The 16,961-nt window shown below is 45.7% G+C and overlaps 1 protein-coding gene across 2 annotated transcripts in view; it reads right to left on the bottom strand.

The window, feature by feature from the left end:
* Nucleotides 1-16,961, bottom strand: part of LOC141148597 (uncharacterized) — a 406,627-nt gene that overhangs the window by 328,875 nt on the left and 60,791 nt on the right. The gene's annotated exons all lie outside the window — the stretch shown is intronic.

The raw sequence follows: 16,961 nt of genomic DNA, 5'->3' as shown, positions 1-16,961 counted from the left end.
AACAGGAAGTGAGAGGATAGTTTTTAACTCTCCTAGACAGTTGTCACTGGAATGAGTGTCCTCAATGCAGAATTTCTTTATTTCTATTCAGGTGGCAACTCTAAATTTTGGATCTCCTATTACTTTCTGTTCTGGTGACAATGGTCTCCAGGATAAATATAGAGGGTGAATCTACCCAGCAGGGACACAGACAGCTGACTGGGGTTCTAACCCTTCTCTACATCCAAATTTAACCACTTGACCCCCAGGCCAATTCTGATACTTCTCATATATATGTAATAATTAGCTTTTACTAGATAATTACTTAGAACCCCATACCATTATAGATTTACTGAAAACAAATGGCGACAAACTACAGTACTTAAAAATCTCCATAGAGGATGCATTAAAAGTCTTTACAGGTTACCAGTTTAGAGCTACACAGAAGGTCTGGTGCTGGAATCATTGCTCTCACTCTGACGTTCGTGGAGAAGACTCACATGTGTGCCGCAATTGCCATTTACATACGTGTACAGGACCGACGCATGTGTTCGCATTTGCGCATGAGCACAATAAATGTATTATTTATTTTATTTAAATTATTTTTTACTCAAGTCTTTTTTAAAAAAATTATTGACTTTAATCCTATCACTGAACAACATCCCTTGTGATAGGTGGGGCAGTGACAGGTACTCTTTACTGAGAGATCTGGGTTCTATTAGACATCAAGTCTCATCTCTGCTCTCAAAAGGGCAAACTTTACAAGCTGGTAACAGCTTGTAAACAACAATCCGAAGTGACAAAGTCTTCATTGCTTCCGGTTTCATAGACCATAGAGACGATGCGGGAACGGAAGCTGGAGCAGATTAGATCATGCTTTGCTGGGGTTTTTTGCCTTCCTCTGGATTAACTGTAGGTATAGGATTGTGTATATGGCAATGTATATTGGGATTGTATTTTTTTTTTCCTTTTTCTCTTTTATAGGTTGAACTAGATGGACTTTTTTTCAACCTGACTAACTATGTAGCTATGTAACTATGTAAGTTCCTCCTTCATCTCTATGGCGTGCGGCCCAGCCACTGGTTTCAGTCCCAGGCTCCCAGATACAACAGGAGAGCCCAGAAGGTTGGTAGGAGGGGAAATTAAATTCCGCCACATGTAAAAGTGATCCAGTGGCTGTATAGGAGTTTGGATCATTTTTACATTATAGAGCATCGCTCAGCTCTAAAAAATTATATCAATGTCATGACTGCAGCAGCAGCCATGACCCTGGTAAAACCACTGAAACCAGAGGACATACAGGTAAGTCCATTTGAGAGAAGTGGTTAAAAAAAAGAACTTGTCTGTAGATATAGTTTACTTGGATTACCTGTCATTCCCCTCCTCCAACCTTTCACTTACACGACTGCAAACAATTTTCATTTTTGTGTGTTCTTGTGATTCCTCAGCATTCATTATCCTGCAGCCTTATAGGATATGTTACTTGGATATTCCAGAAGACCTCGGGGGCTTAGGGTATGTACAGTAACTCTCAAAAGGGCAAGAAATTAAGAAGTTGGAGAATGGAGGAAAGAAAACAAGGTTCTGTTTATAGATACACACACACAAAAATTGCAGTTGTGTAAGAGACTGGCGGAGGAAGGGGTGAGAGAAAGTACAATTAATAGTGAAAGGTCCACTTGTTGACCAGCAGTTGGCCATGCCTGTAGGTCAGCCTTTCTCAGCCTCTTCAACATGAAGTAACCCCTGAGATAACTTTTCAGGCTCAGGCATGGCTCATGGCAACTTCTAAGGAACCCTAGTTGAAAAAGACTGCCCTAGGCGGGGCGTGGCCTGACCGGGATCCGAATAGGACATGCTGCTGCAGAGCTCCTGTAATCCCCCTGCAGAATCCTTGCCATCCTTTCTCCAGCAAGGCAATCCTGCTCCCCACAAGGCATCCAGGGCTAACCAGACAGCCAGCGAGCCGCTTGAGCCTGTATCGCGGCTTTCTTCTGTGTTCGAGGCAGCCTGGAGGACAGGCCGTGGCTCCGGCCTAGCCCCGGGAGCGGCGGCCATCTTTCTAAACCCGGCCGTGGTCCGGGCGCCGAATCCTGGCCCCCAGACCTCCCTTTAAGCGGCTCATCCTCCACACGGAAACCGGAGACCACCCGCCACCCGTGGCACCCACTGACGCCCCTCCACGGTGGCTTGAAAGCAGAAAAACGGCTCTGGCCCTGTGAACAGCGGCCATTTTGCTGCACCCGGCCGCGCTGCTGGAGCCTAATCCTGGCTTCCCAGACCTCCCTATCCATGGCTATTCCTCCCCACGGCAACCGGAGACCACCCACCACCTGGGGCACACACTGACACCCCTCCAAGGCAGCCTGCAGCCTCCAAAACAGCTCCGTCCCTGTGAACAGCGGCCATCTTGCTCCACCCGGCGGCCATCTTGCTATACCCGGCACTCACCATTTGGATTCCCCTGAGACCGGTAAGCCGCCCCTGGAGGCTGGAGCACTCTGGCTGGCCAGGCTGTGACCCCCAGGGATGGACAGATTGATTTTACCCTGTAACGAAAGCTGAAATCGCAGTTCTAGGGGGGTGCATGCGCGTGAACAGGGAAAATGGCTGCCTGATTCCCCTGCTCCACGCCAACGGAATGGCAAACCTCGGCTAGCATAGCACAATCTGCACCCGGCACACACTGAAAGCCTCCCGCAGCTCCGGAACACATCAGGCATCCGGCGGTTATGTACCACTCAACGAAGAACCGTCACAAGTGTAACACACAGCCCAAATCAGCTCTGGCCACAGGGAAGGGGAAAAGGGCAATGGCGCCAAATCCACTGGAGCTGGACGACTCCTCACAACACTCGGCAGCAGACCCTACCTCCCCAGCCGATAGCCTGCACCAGTTCCCTACAGACCTGGTAAGTCCCCTGCATGCAGACTCAGATGCCCTGCTGAACAAATTTCGCTCCATTGTTAGAGATGAAATCACACAGGCCTCATGCAAGCTCTCCCCTGACCTTGTAAAAGGACTTAATGAGATAGGCCACTGCACTAACCAGTTAGAGCAAAGAATGGACTTAGCAACCACTGTGCTTGAAGGCCATGAAGAAGAGGTGGATAAATTGTCTGCAGAGCTGGAGTCCCTGCGAGACAAACTAGAGGATGCTAAAAATAGGGTCCGCAGGGATAATCTCCGTATCCGCGGAATCCCAATACAAATCACTGATTTGCAGGGTATGGCAACAGCCTTTTTTTAGGAGCTGGCACCTGAGATACCCCTGGAGAGACTGGAATTTGACCGTATACACAGATCCCTAGCACCCAAACCATCAGAGGGCCCCCCAAGAGATGTCATCATCAAGTTCCATTTTTACCACACCCAAGGAGCGTCTCCTCCAAGCGGCACGGGAACAGCAAGACCTCTCTTTCCAGGGTAACCCCCTTCAGCTTTTTGCGGATCTCTCTCCAGCAACCATTGCAAGGAGAAGAGGCCTGAAACCCTACCTCCAGATCCTGCAGACCCAAGGGATCAAATATAGATGGGGTTCCCTTTTAAGCTCTCATTTTCGCATCTCGGTCGCCAGTTCCATGCATCCTCCCCCTCTGACCTGAAACGACATTTTCAGGAACTGCAGCTGGATATACCACCTTCCCAGGGAGATGAACCCTCTTCCTCCCGGCCCAGATCCTTGCAGCCTCCTCGCCAGACCCCTCAGCCCCTCCAAAGGTCTCAAGGTCATCACAGGCCTTGCGAGACCTGCAGGCCCAAAGGTTCATGGCAGGCCCTAAGGGCTGATGGCATATAACCTCTCAAGTTGACGGTTCTTCACAGAAAAGTTACAAATTACTCCATGAAACCCTAAGCCTGCCTCCGGCTGCTATTGGACTTACATTATGTCTAGCACCCGCTGATACCCAGCATGTTGTTACTGAATTGGTATTGGGCAGAACTGACCTCACAGATGCTATTTTTTTCCGTTCAATTGAACCTGATCTGACACTCAATTTCTTGCAAGAACTTCATGGGACTGGGCCCCCCCTGAGGCACCCCAACTGCGAGATGGTGCCTCCGGGACATGTCGGCCTCACCCAGGCAAGACATTGAGCACTCAATAGGGCATGTCACTTTGGCCCCCCTCACAGGGGTCTTACGTGGCAGCTGCGGAGTGTTCAGCTGACTGCTTACTGCCGCCTCTGTAGCGGGGTGCACTCACACCCTGTTACACAGCGGGATAATAGAATTTTGACAGGTTCTACTTTGTTTTTTCCTGCTCTGTCGAGGTTTTTTTTTTTTTTTTATTCAAACATGCTGGTTCCCTCAGCTCTCAGGCAGCCGTCAATATGCTGCAGACGGCTGACAGCAGTTTCCCGTCCCTGCGGGGATGCGGGTGGGTTTCAAAATATGTTGTTATATTTTCTCACCCTGTTAGTGTTGTGAGTTACATTGTATTTTATTATTTATTTATTTATTTATTTTTTCAGATTGATTGCCTCTCCCTCTCTATATATTTGGTAGCCATATGGGACTACCTCAATGTTATTTTGGTCGCTCGCTCGCCATGGGCCTCCTCGACAGTGGAGGGGAACCCAGGGCGACAGAGAAACCTAAAATAAAAGGCAACCACATATTTCAGGATGTTTGTGTTCCTCTTTAGTGCCTTAAGCGGTGCACCAAGTCTTGTGCTTAAAGATTTAAAGTAAATTTTACTATATAACAATGCCGAGCGGTTCCGTTGGATCACTGCTCCCCCCATGAGTTGGCTCTTTGTTCGGACATTAGTCCCGACCAACATTCAACCCGCCTGTGGGCCTTTAGACCCACAACCAGTTGCACTCATACTTTTTCAGTACTATATGCTACAATTTTTTTACTGGCTATTATATGTACTACAGTATGCCTTTCTACCTTGTTCTTTTCTTTGTTTCACTCCCTCTCTACCTCCCTTTTCCCCTTTACAGGTCCTCGCGGTGGGTGAGTAAAGTAGTTTTATGGCTAACTTCCCATGTACCATGACACTTAATTGGTTATCGCTGAATGTGCAGTGAATGAACTCCCCCCAGAAAAGGGTTAAAGTTTTTAAATATCTTAAGCAACAGAAAGTGAACATAGCATGCCTACAGGAGACCCATTTCTCATCTTCTTCTTGTCCTAAATACTTCGATGCCATGTACCCTCAAGTTTTTCTGGTTAATGGCCCGACTAAACAGAAGGGCGTTTTGATTGTCATACACAAGTCGGTCCCCTTCAGTTGCAGTAGAGAGATTGCTGACCCGGATGGTAGGTACCTTTTACTACAAGGCACTATTCAGGACACGGAGGTCACCATCCTAACATATTATGCTCCAAATAATAACCCGGGACCCTTCCTCTCCCATATCTGCTCCCTGTTGCAGTCCCACCAGAGAGGCACTCTCCTCTTAGCGGGAGACTCCAATATTACGCTGAACCCTGCTCTGGATAAGTACCCCTCGGAACACAAAGCCCCATCACCCAATGCAAAACAATTCACGCATTCTTTACAAAGTTGTGACCTGGTAGATATCTGGAGGGAGCTACACCCCATTGGCAGGGACTACACCTATTACTCCCATCCTCATCATTCCCATTCCAGAATTGACCATATGTTTGTTCTGAGGAAACATCTCCCCCTGGTTGTGTCTGCTTCCATTTTAGCAGCTCCTTGGACAGACCACGACCCTGTTTTGGTTATATGCCACTCACTGCTCAGCAAACCCCAATATTCCCCTTGGACTATGAATGACTCTCTCTTATCTTTTAAGGAAGTCCTTACCGATATTACTCAAGCCTCAGTGGAATATTTCAGGCTTAATGCTGGGTCGGTTTCCTCCGAGGTGACTCTCTGGGAAGCATACAAAGCGGTACTCAGGGGGCATATAATGCAGCTGGCAGCAAAACGCAAACGAGAACGCATAGCAATGCGGAACTCTTTAGAAGCGCACCTAGAATCCCTATCCACAATTTTTAAACAGTCCCCTACTCCGGCTAATCGTAAACTATTAGATGGGGCGCGTACAAAACTCGACCTATGCCTCACTGAAGAGGCAGAACGTACATTACGCTGGGCCCGCCAGAAATGGTACACCAAGGCCAACAGACCCAACTCAATGCAGGCCAATAGGCTGCGCACCTTTACCCCGAAACACAACCCTATCACTCTCCGCACTAGACATAATGTCCTCACTAGGGATGAGCTTCGAGTTCGAGTCAAACTCATGTTCGACTCGAACATTGGCTGTTCGCAAGTTCGCCGAACAGCGAACAATTTGGGGTGTTCGCGGCAAATTCAAATGCTGCGGAACACCCTTTAAAAGTCTATGGGAGAAATCAAAAGTGCTAATTTTAAAGGCTAATATGCAAGTTATTGTCATAAAAAGTGTTTGGGGACCAGGGATCAATGCAAAAAAAAGTTTTAAAAACGGCAGTTTTTTCAGGAGCAGTGATTTTAATAATGCTTAAATGTCAAACAATAAAAGTGTAATATCCCTTTAAATTTCGTACCTGGGAGGTGTCTATAGTATGCCTGTAAAGGGGCGCATGTTTCCTGTGTTTAGAACAGTCTGACAGCAAAATGACATTTTGAAGGAAAAAACTCATTTAAAACTACCCGCGGCTATTGCATTGCCGACAATACACATAGAAGTTCATTGATAAAAACGGCATGGGAATTCCCCAAAGGGGAACCCCGAACCAAAATTAAAAAAAAAAAAAAAATGACGTGGGAGTCCTCCTAAATTCCATACCAGGCCCTTCAGGTCTGGTATGGATATTAAGGGGAACCCCGGCCAAAATTTAAAAAAATAAAATGACGTGGGGGTTCCCCCTAAATTCCATACCAGACCCTTCAGGTCTGGTATGGTATTTAAGGGGAACCCCGCACCAAAAAAAACGGCGTGGGGTCCCCCCAAAAATCCATACCAGACTCTTATCCGAGCACGCAACCTGGCAGGCCGCAGGAAAAGAGGGGGGGGCGAGAGTGCGGCCCCCCCTCCTGAACAGTACCAGGTCACATGCCCTCAACATTGGGAGGGTGCTTTGGGGTAGCCCCCCAAAACACCTTGTCCCCATGTTGATGAGGACAAGGGCCTCATCTCCACAACCCTGGCCGGTGGTTGTGGGGGTCTGCGGGCGGGGGGCTTATCGGAATCTGGAAGCCCCCTTTAACAAGGGGACCCCCAGATCCCGCCCCCCCCCTGTGTGAAATGGTAAGGGGGTACTTACCCCTACCATTTCACTAAAAAACTGTCAAAAATGTTAAAAATGACAAGAGACAGTTTTTGACAATTCCTTTATTTAAATGCTTCTTCTTTCTTCTATCTTCCTTCATCTTCTGGTTCTTCTGGTTCTTCTGGCTCTTCTGGTGCTTCCTCCGGCGTCACAGGGAAGTCCCGTCAAGTCACCGTGCGTCAGAGGGGGGCGGGGTCACCGCGTGGCCCCGCCCCCCGTTATTTAAGAACTGTCAGACGAGGAGCGCCGTCACACAGCGGGAGCCTCCCTCCATGCCAGCATGGGTTGCGGAGCGGCCCGGAGAAGAAAATGAAGAAGAAAAGAAGAGAAGAAGAGAAGAAGAGAAGAGCAGGAGCCTCCCCCCCATGCCATGGGTGCGGAGCGGCCCGAGGAGAAGAAGATAGAAGACGCCGCGGAGGAGATGCTGGACGAGAACGCCGGAGGAAGAACCAGAAGAGCCAGAAGAACCAGAAGAACCAGAAGATGAAGGAAGATAGAAGAAAGAAGAAGCATTTAAATAAAGGAATTGTCAAAAACTGTCTCTTGTCATTTTTAAAATTTTTGACAGTTTTTTAGTGAAATGGTAGGGGTAAGTACCCCCTTACCATTTCACACAGGGGGGGGGCTGGGATCTGGGGGTCCCCTTGTTAAAGGGGGCTTCCAGATTCTGATAAGCCCCCCGCCCGCAGACCCCCACAACCACCGGCCAGGGTTGTGGGGATGAGGCCCTTGTCCTCATCAACATGGGGACAAGGTGTTTTGGGGGGCTACCCCAAAGCACCCTCCCAATGTTGAGGGCATGTGGCCTGGTACAATTCAGGAGGGGGGGCGCACTCTCGTCCCCCCCTCTTTTCCTGCGGCCTGCCAGGTTGCGTGCTCGGATAAGGGTCTGGTATGGATTTTTGGGGGGACCCCACACCGTTTTTTTTTTTTTTTTTTTGGCGCGGGGTTCCCCTTAAAATCCATACCAGACCAGAAGGGTCTGGTATGGAATTTAGGGGGAACCCCACGTCATTTTTTTTTAAAATTTTGGCCGGGGTTCCCCTTAATATCCATACCAGACCTGAAGGGCCTGGTATGGAATTTAGGAGGACTCCCACGTCATTTTTTTTTTGGTTCGGGGTTCCCCTTTGGGGAATTCCCATGCCGTTTTTATCAATAAACTTCTATGTGTATTGTCGGCAATGCAATAGCCGCGGGTAGTTTTAAATGAGTTTTTTCCTTCAAAATGTCATTTTGCTGTCAGACTGTTCTAAACACAGGAAACATGCGCCCCTTTACAGGCATACTATAGACACCCCCCAGGTACGAAATTTAAAGGGATATTACACTTTTATTGTTTGACTTTAAGCATTATTAAAATCACTGCTCCTGAAAAAACGGCCGTTTTTAAAACTTTTTTTGCATTGATCCATGTCCCCTGGGGCAGGACCCAGGTCCCCAAACACTTTTTATGACAATAACTTGCATATTAGCCTTTAAAATTAGCACTTTTGATTATTCATGTTCGTGTCCCATAGACTTTAACGGTGTTCGCGTGTTCGAGCGAACTTTTTTCCTGTTCGCATGTTCTGGTGCGAACCGAACAGGGGGGTGTTCGGCTCATCCCTAGTCCTCACAGGTAACCCGTTGAAAGTGCTGGAAGAATTTAGGTACCGCCTCACCACCCTCTACAAGGCCCCCACTCAGCCTCCTACTCAAGACCTGACATCCTTCCTGACAGGACTGACATTGCACAAGCTGTCCGACACACACGCATCATTAATGGATCGAGATATTCAGTTAACGGAAGTATTACAGGGTATAAAAGAACTAAAAGTAGGCAAACGTCCAGGCCCGGATGGCTTCATGGCAATTTACTATAGGAAGTTAGCAGACGTCTTAGCCCCCCATTTAACAACTATGTTCAATGCAGTAAAAGATGGCGATGCACTCACCCCTAACCTTTTAACCGCCAATATTGTTATGATTCCAAAACCCGACAGTGACCACACGTCTTGGACCAATTTTAGGCCCATCTCACTTATTAATGTAGACATTAAAATACTGACCAAGATCCTAGCCAATCGTTTAAACTCCTTCCTACCATGCCTGGTCAAAAAGGACCAGGTGGGGTTCGTTCCGGGGAGACAAGCAGGAGACGCTATTAGACGTATAATACAACTTCAGCACACAGCCCATAGCCGGTCTATAGCAACTATGTTACTGTCTCTTGACATGATCAAGGCCTTTGACACTTTGTCCTGGCCTTACCTGACGAAGGTACTCAGCCACTATGGCTTCGGATCGTCATTCTTGCAATGGGTAATGGCACTATATGATTCCCCCCAGGCTAAGGTCAAATACTATGGTTTCGAATCAGTTCCATTTTCCATCAGGAGGGGGACTTGGCAAGGCTGCCCACTCTCCCCACTCCTATTTATTTTGACCATGGAACCGTTGGCAGAGGCGATCCGATCCCACCCGGACATAACTGGTGTTGAGATAGCAGGGACACCCCATAAGATATCACTGTTCGCAGATGATATTCTCCTAACCCTAACAAACCCTAGAATCACCCTACCTAACCTGTTCTCTTTACTAGACTCTTTTGCCTCCCTTTCTGGCTTGTCCGTTAACCCCACCAAATCAAAAGCCATGTCAATCAATCTTCGGTCCTCAGACTTGATAACCTTAAAAAACACCTTCACGTTCCAATGGCTGATCTCATTACCCTACCTGGGGATCCAGCTCACCCCAACCTACGCGGGACTCTATAAGGCAAACTTTCCTCCTATACTTAAGAAGCTGACGGACATGTTGTCCTCCTGGACTCATCTCCCATTATCCTGGTTCGGCAGGATCGTGACAATTCGGATGAAATTCCTCCCGAAATTACTCTACTTCTTTAGAGTCCTACCGGTCCCGATCCCGCCGCATATCCTACGAATACATTAGCGCAAAATCCTGAAATTTATCTGGGGTTCTACCCGCCCCAGGATCAATAAGCAAATACTATATGCCCACAGAATCAATGGTGGACTTTCAGTCATTAACCTACAAACCTACTATATAGCTGCAAACATAGTCCCGTTATCCCAACTCCATGCACAACACCAAATGCCGCTATGGGCCACTATGGACCTAGTGGATTCACACCCAACACCCATCTCCTCATTGCCCTGGCTCCTTCCCACACATCACCCTCTCGTGACGGGGCCATGTCTGGCCCATTCCCTTTGCATGTGGGACTCGGTAAAGTATCCGGCCGGCCTGATTTCTCCTCATCTACCCCTACTTCAACTTCTCCAGTGCCCATTGTTCCCACCAGGCTGCGAAAATCCCCAGCAGTTCTCCTGGTGGAAGACAAACGGATTCACGGATATTCACTCTTTTTTCACCCCCACCAGAATAATATCATTTGAGGCTCTACGCTCCTCTCACGATATCCCATTACGCGAACACTACAGCTACCTACAGATTCGTCACTTTCTCCAGGGGCTTATAAAATCTCAACTGACCCCTTATATTTTGACCCCCTTCGAGAACTTCTGCAGAGCAAGACCCCAAACCTCGGGTTTAATATCACTGATCTATTCCTCTATTATTACCTCTAAAAAACCACTGACACGGCTCTGTCACCTTCAATGGGAAAGGGAACTAGGAAAACAGCTCGATCCGGAGGACTGGCAGGTCATGACTTTAGCAATATCCAAATGCTCAAGGAATGTCATCTTTTTAGAAAATGCCTATAAGGTACTTTACAGGTGGTACTACACACATGCTAGACTGGCCTGGTTCATCCCAGCCTACGCTCCTTTGTGCTTCCGAGGGTGCTCCCAGGAGGGCACAATGTCACACATCTGGTGGACCTGTCCGAGGGTACGCAGGTTATGGATTAGAGTTTACTCCCTCCTCCGAAACATACTCCATGCTGACCTCACAAAGGATCCGTTCGAGGCACTTCTCTGCAACCCAATTGCGGAGCTGCTTCGCCCGGAGCGCCAGCTGGCTCTGCATCTCTTTACTGCAACCAAACTAGGGCATGGAAGACACAGACAATAAGTTTTGAGGCGGTTAAGAATCGCATGGACGATATATTGGTTAATGAAAAGCTGACTGCTGTCCTTTCGGACACTCATGATAAGTTCCTGAAGGTATGGAGGCCATGGGTCGAATATACTAAACCCACCAGATTTGATACCACCCTTCTTCGGATTTAATGCACTCTTGCTCCCCACCGCGAGGACCCACCCTCCTTCTTTCTTCCTCTTCTCTCCTTTCCCCCTATTCTTTACTCCTCCCTTCTTAACTAATCTCTGCCCCTAGCTCTACTTTAACCTCCCTCTCAAAACTGTTTTCAGCCTCTGTTATATTCTTATTGTTTTGTTTTTCTTTGATTTACTAGCATACTTATTTTATTTATAAGATGCTAAACTTTATGTTATGTTTATTCATGATGCATTATCTACACTGTTAAACTGTGAAATTGCTATGATTATCAATAAAACCCTTTGTAAAAGAAAAAGACTGCCCTAGATGATGATGTGTTTTATTGTATTATTATCCAAGAATAGGGATGACTCACGGGGAATGCCACAGGGAAGTCCCGTCATGTCCCCGTGCGCCAGAGGGGGGCGGGGTCACCGGGAGGCCCCGCCCCCCGTTATTTAAGAACCGTCAGAAGAGGAGAAGCGTCACACAGCGGGAGCCTCCCTCCATGCCAGCATGGGTGCGGAGCGGCCCGAAAAGAAGATGAAGACAAGAAGATGAAGAGAAGAAGATGAAGAGAAGAAGATGAAGAGAAGAGCGGGAGCCTCCCTCCATGCCATGGATGCGAAGCAGCCCGAGGAGAAGAAGGGAAGAAGACGCCGTGGAGGAGATGCTGGACGAGAACACCAGAGGAAGAACCAGAAGTACCAGAAGAACCAGAAGAAGAAGCAGATGAAGGAAGATAGAAGATAGAAGAAAGAAGAAGCATTTAAAGTAATTGTCAAAAACTGTCTCTTGTCATTTTTAACATTTTTGACAGTTTTTTAGTAAAATGGTAGGGGTACCCTTACTATTTCACACAGGGGGGAGGGCCGGGATCTGAGGGTCCCCTTGTTAAAGGGGGCTTCCAGATTCCGATAAGCCCCCCACCCCAAGACCCCCACAACTACCGGCCAGGGTTGGGTTGTGGGGATGAGGCCCTTGTCCTCATCAACATGGGGACAAGGTGTTTTGGGGGGCTACCCCAAAGCACCCTCCCAATGTTGAGGGTATGTGGCCTGGTACAGTTAAGGAGGGGGGGTGCTCTCTCGTCCCCCCTCTTTTCCTGCGGTCTGCCACGTTGCGTGCTCGGATAAGGGTCTGGTATGAATTTTTTTTTTAAATTTTGGTTTGGGGTTCCCCTGTGGGTAATTCCTATGCCGTTTTTATCAATGAACTTTTATGTGTATTGTCGGACCGGCAATGCATTAATAGCCGTGAGTAGTTTTAAATGACTTTTTTTCCTTTGAAATGTCATTTTGCTGTCAGGCTGTTCTAAACACGGAAAATATGCGCCCCTTTACAGGCATACTATAGACACCCCCCAGGTATGAAATTTAAAGGAATATTACACTTTTAATGTTTCACTGTAAGCATTATTAAAATCACTGCTCCCGAAAAAACGTCCATTTTTAAAACTTTTTTTTGCATTGATCCATGTCCCCTGGGGCAGGACCCAGGTCCCCAAACACTTTTTATAACAATAACTTGCATATAAGCCTTTAAAATTAGCACTTTTGATTGTTCATGTTCATGTCCCATAGACTTTAATGGTGTTCGCGTGTTCGAACAAATTTTTTGCCTGTTCGCATGTTCTGGTGCGAACTGAACAGGGGGGTGTTCGGCTCATCCCTATCCAAGAATCACCCCACCAACCCCTTCCCCCACACACCACCCCAACATAGCATTAGTTATGGTGCTATTGGGCATTTATGACCTACTAAATCTAGTTCTTTTTTTTTGTTTTGTTTACTTTGGAAATTCAACTGTTAATTCAATTATATACAGTATATATACTTTTTTTTTTTTCGCTTTCCTTTTTGGTTTGTCTTTGCATACTATGTATAAAGTAGTATTAAACCCTCGTTTTTTAGTTTAACTCATTGAGCTCAATAAAATAAACATACTAATAAACCCAGTTGAAGCTGTTATAGCTGCAAAAGGTGGGCCAACCCAATATGGAACCCTACAGGCTAATGCCCCGTACACATGGTCGGATTTTCAGACGGAAAATGTGTGATAGGACCTTGTTGTCGGAAATTCCGACCGTGTGTAGGCTCCATCACACATTTTCCATCGGATTTTCCGACACACAAAGTTTGAGAGCAGGCTTTAAAATTTTACGACAACAAAATCCGTTGTCGGAATTTCCGATCATGTGTACACAAAGTGCCACGCATGCTCAGAATAAATAAAGAGATGAAAGCTATTGGCTACTGCTCCGTTTATAGTCCCGACGTGCGTGTTTTACGTCACCGCGTTCAGAATGATTGGATTTTCCGACAACTTTGTGTGACCGTGTGTATGCAAGACAAGTTTGAGCCAACATCTGTTGGAAAAAATCCTAGGATTTTGTTGTCGGAATGTTCGATCAATGTCCGACCGTGTATATGGGGCATAAGACTGGGATGCCATTAAAGTTCATGTGCGTGTAAAGGCAGGTGTCCCAATACTTTTGGTAATATAGTGTACCTTCTGCTGTGTCAGACCTATCGTTCAGTAACCAACAAAGTAGCTAAAGTGATAGAATTTTCAACTGGATGGTGGGGAGGATCAGTAGGAAGCATTGCCAACGGGAAATTTGAGCACTGAAAGGCATCTAGTCGACAAAGAGTGGGCGATTTTGGGTTTTTTGTTCAAATAGTTTTTATTGAAAAATTTTTAGTGCAAATACAGATAAATGCAGTCATACAGGAGTATATAGAAACAATCCCGTACTTACTGTACAGAAAGCAATTGAAAATAATAATTACAAATTTTTATTATAAGCATTGAGTATGTCTGTAGCCATTCCAAGGTATCTTAAAGAGTGTAGCTTTATTACTATAGAGAGACCGTGAGATGATGTTATTTACTCTAGTCCACGAGTAGTAGTGGAGAAGTAATGGGAAATACTTTGCTTGTATAACGGTGGGGGAGACCCCCGGGCACCCCAATGGGATCACACTGTGCTCACACAGGGACATCCCCCCTTAATTATATTAGTAAATCAGTAAACATTCCAAAAATAATCAGTATAACTCGGGAGTCATTGAGATATATTACTTTGCATAGCTTACCAGCTACAGCTAGTTGGAATGTTGAGACGAAAAAGAAAAGTTAAAACAAATAATTAGAAGATAGAAGGAGTTTCCATGGGGACCAGTTAGATTCAAACTTTGAAAAGGTTCCATCCCTGTAAGCCATAATTTTTTCATATTCTATAATAGTGTTAATTTTTATTTTTATATCATTAATAGTAGGTACATCAGTAGATTTCCATCTGTATACTAATTCCATTCTTGCTGCCAGCAAGACTTGTGTTGCTATACATCTAAGTTCTGGTTTGTATTGGTCCATGTTTAATCCTAGAATAGCTTGTTCTATGTTTGGGACCACCGTGCTATTAGTTATTTTCGAAAGCATATCATAGACCCTCCACCAAAATTTTTTGACTACCGGGCAAGACCACAGCATGTGTGCTAGGGTCCCTATCTGACCACATCCTCTCCAGCATAGATTTGAGTTGTCTTTGGAGAATTTTGCTGAAATATATGGTGTGTAGTACCATCTTAACATCAATTTTTGTGTTAGTTCCTCATAATTGGCGCATCTGGAGAATTTGCGATTGTTAGCAATCGCTTGTTTCCATTGTAGATCTGTGAATTCTTTGCCTAATTCTTTTTCCCATTTGGAAATCTTGTTATTTTTTGTAAAGACATCTTTAGAGTGAAGATAATTGTTGATTATTTTTATTCCTTTTATATTGGGGTTTTTGGATTGAAGGAAAGTCCATATCTTTTCTACTATGGATACATGTGTGGCCCTAGACCCCTGAAGATATGAAGAAATCTGGGTATATGTTAGGAATTCAGAAGTATTGAGATTAAATTTCTGTTGTATTGTACTAAACGGTAGGAGTCCATCGCCACACATGACATCCACTATATTTAGTATATTTGCTTTATACCAGTTACGAAGGTTGATATTGGGAATTATCCATTGCAGTGTGTCAAGGGGAATGGGTATCATTGTTGAGGGGTAAAAAACATTCCCTGTAATGTTGATTTCTTCCCAAGATTGTAGTATCGCTTGCATTGTTTGTGGGAGGGGTCTTCTATTCTGTTTATGTGCTTTAGTAGCAATTAAAAATGATAATGGTGAAGTCTTGTTTAGTCGTGCAATCTCCAAGTGGCACCATGGTTTAGTAATAGGGTCGGAGAACCAATTTTTAAGTTGGTCCAGAACTGCCGCTGTGTGATAGTCTTTCAGGATTGGTAAACCCATGCCTCCCACCGTTTTGTTTTTAGTTTGTATTTCAGGGGAACATCTTGGTCTTTTTCCTGCCCATACAAAGTTAGATAATTGTTTTTGCATTGATCTAAAAAATGATGCTGGTGCCGGTATAGGTAGAACTCTGAATATGTATATTAGTTTCGGTAAGATAAGCATTTTGTACGCTGCTAATCTGCCTAGCCACGTCAAGTGGTGCTTCCCCAGTCTAGACAATTCTGGTTGAAGGGAGGAGAGAAGTGGGGTATAGTTAATGGTATATGTTTTCGAAACTGGATAGGTGAGCTTAATACCTAGGTAATTGATTGATTCGTTCGTCCAGGGATATGGTAGGGAGTGTTTGAGGAGGTTTTCAAGTTTTTTGTGTATATGTATTCCTAAAATGCTGGATTTAGATGCATTAACTTTATAATAAGATATGTTACTAAAATGTGCAAGGACTTTGTGTGCTGCGGGTAGTGATTTGTCTGGGTTTGATAGGGCTAAAATAACATCGTCTGCAAATAGTGAGATTTTGTGGTGGTGTTCTTGTGACGTGATACCTTGTATGGAGGGATGGGACCTAATTTTTTCCGCTAATGGTTCCATAAGCATGGTAAAAATTATGGGGGATAGGGGGCACCCTTGTCTTGTTCCATTTGTAATGGGAAATGGTTTAGAGAACATGCCTTCAGTATAAACAAATGCTGAGGGTGATGAATATAGTGCCATTATTGCATTCTGCAATGGGCCGACCAGACCAAACTTATCCATGACCTTGGACAGGTACCCCCAATGCACTCTATCAAAGGCCTTCTCTGCATCTAAGGCCAGAAGCAGAGAAGGCTCTTTGTTCTCCTCTACCAAATGAAGGAGATTTAACATTCTTCTGGTGGCGTCTGTGGTCTGGCGACCCATTACAAATCCCACCTAGTCATAGTTTATCAAGTTGGGTAGAATACGTGATAATCTGTTAGCTATCAGTTTAGCGTGCAATTTGACATCTACATTTAATAGGGATATCGGCCGAAAATTTTGTGGGAGGTTGGGTTCTTTGCCTGGTTTAGGGAGAGTTATAATTGTGGCTGTAAGCATTTCTGGGGGAAATTTTGCTGTAATAGTTGCAGCTTCAAAAACATGGAGTAAGTGGGGGGTTAGAATGGGGGAGAATAATTGATAATATTCTGAAGAATAACCATCTGGGCCTGGGGCTTTGTTGCGGGGGAGATGTTTAATGGCATCATTTGTTTCTTTTAGCGTG

This window comes from Aquarana catesbeiana, linkage group LG06 (genome assembly GCF_042186555.1).
Source record: "Aquarana catesbeiana isolate 2022-GZ linkage group LG06, ASM4218655v1, whole genome shotgun sequence".
NCBI classification, from domain to species: Eukaryota; Metazoa; Chordata; class Amphibia; order Anura; family Ranidae; genus Aquarana; species Aquarana catesbeiana.
This window is presented reverse-complemented; position numbering and strand designations above follow the sequence as displayed.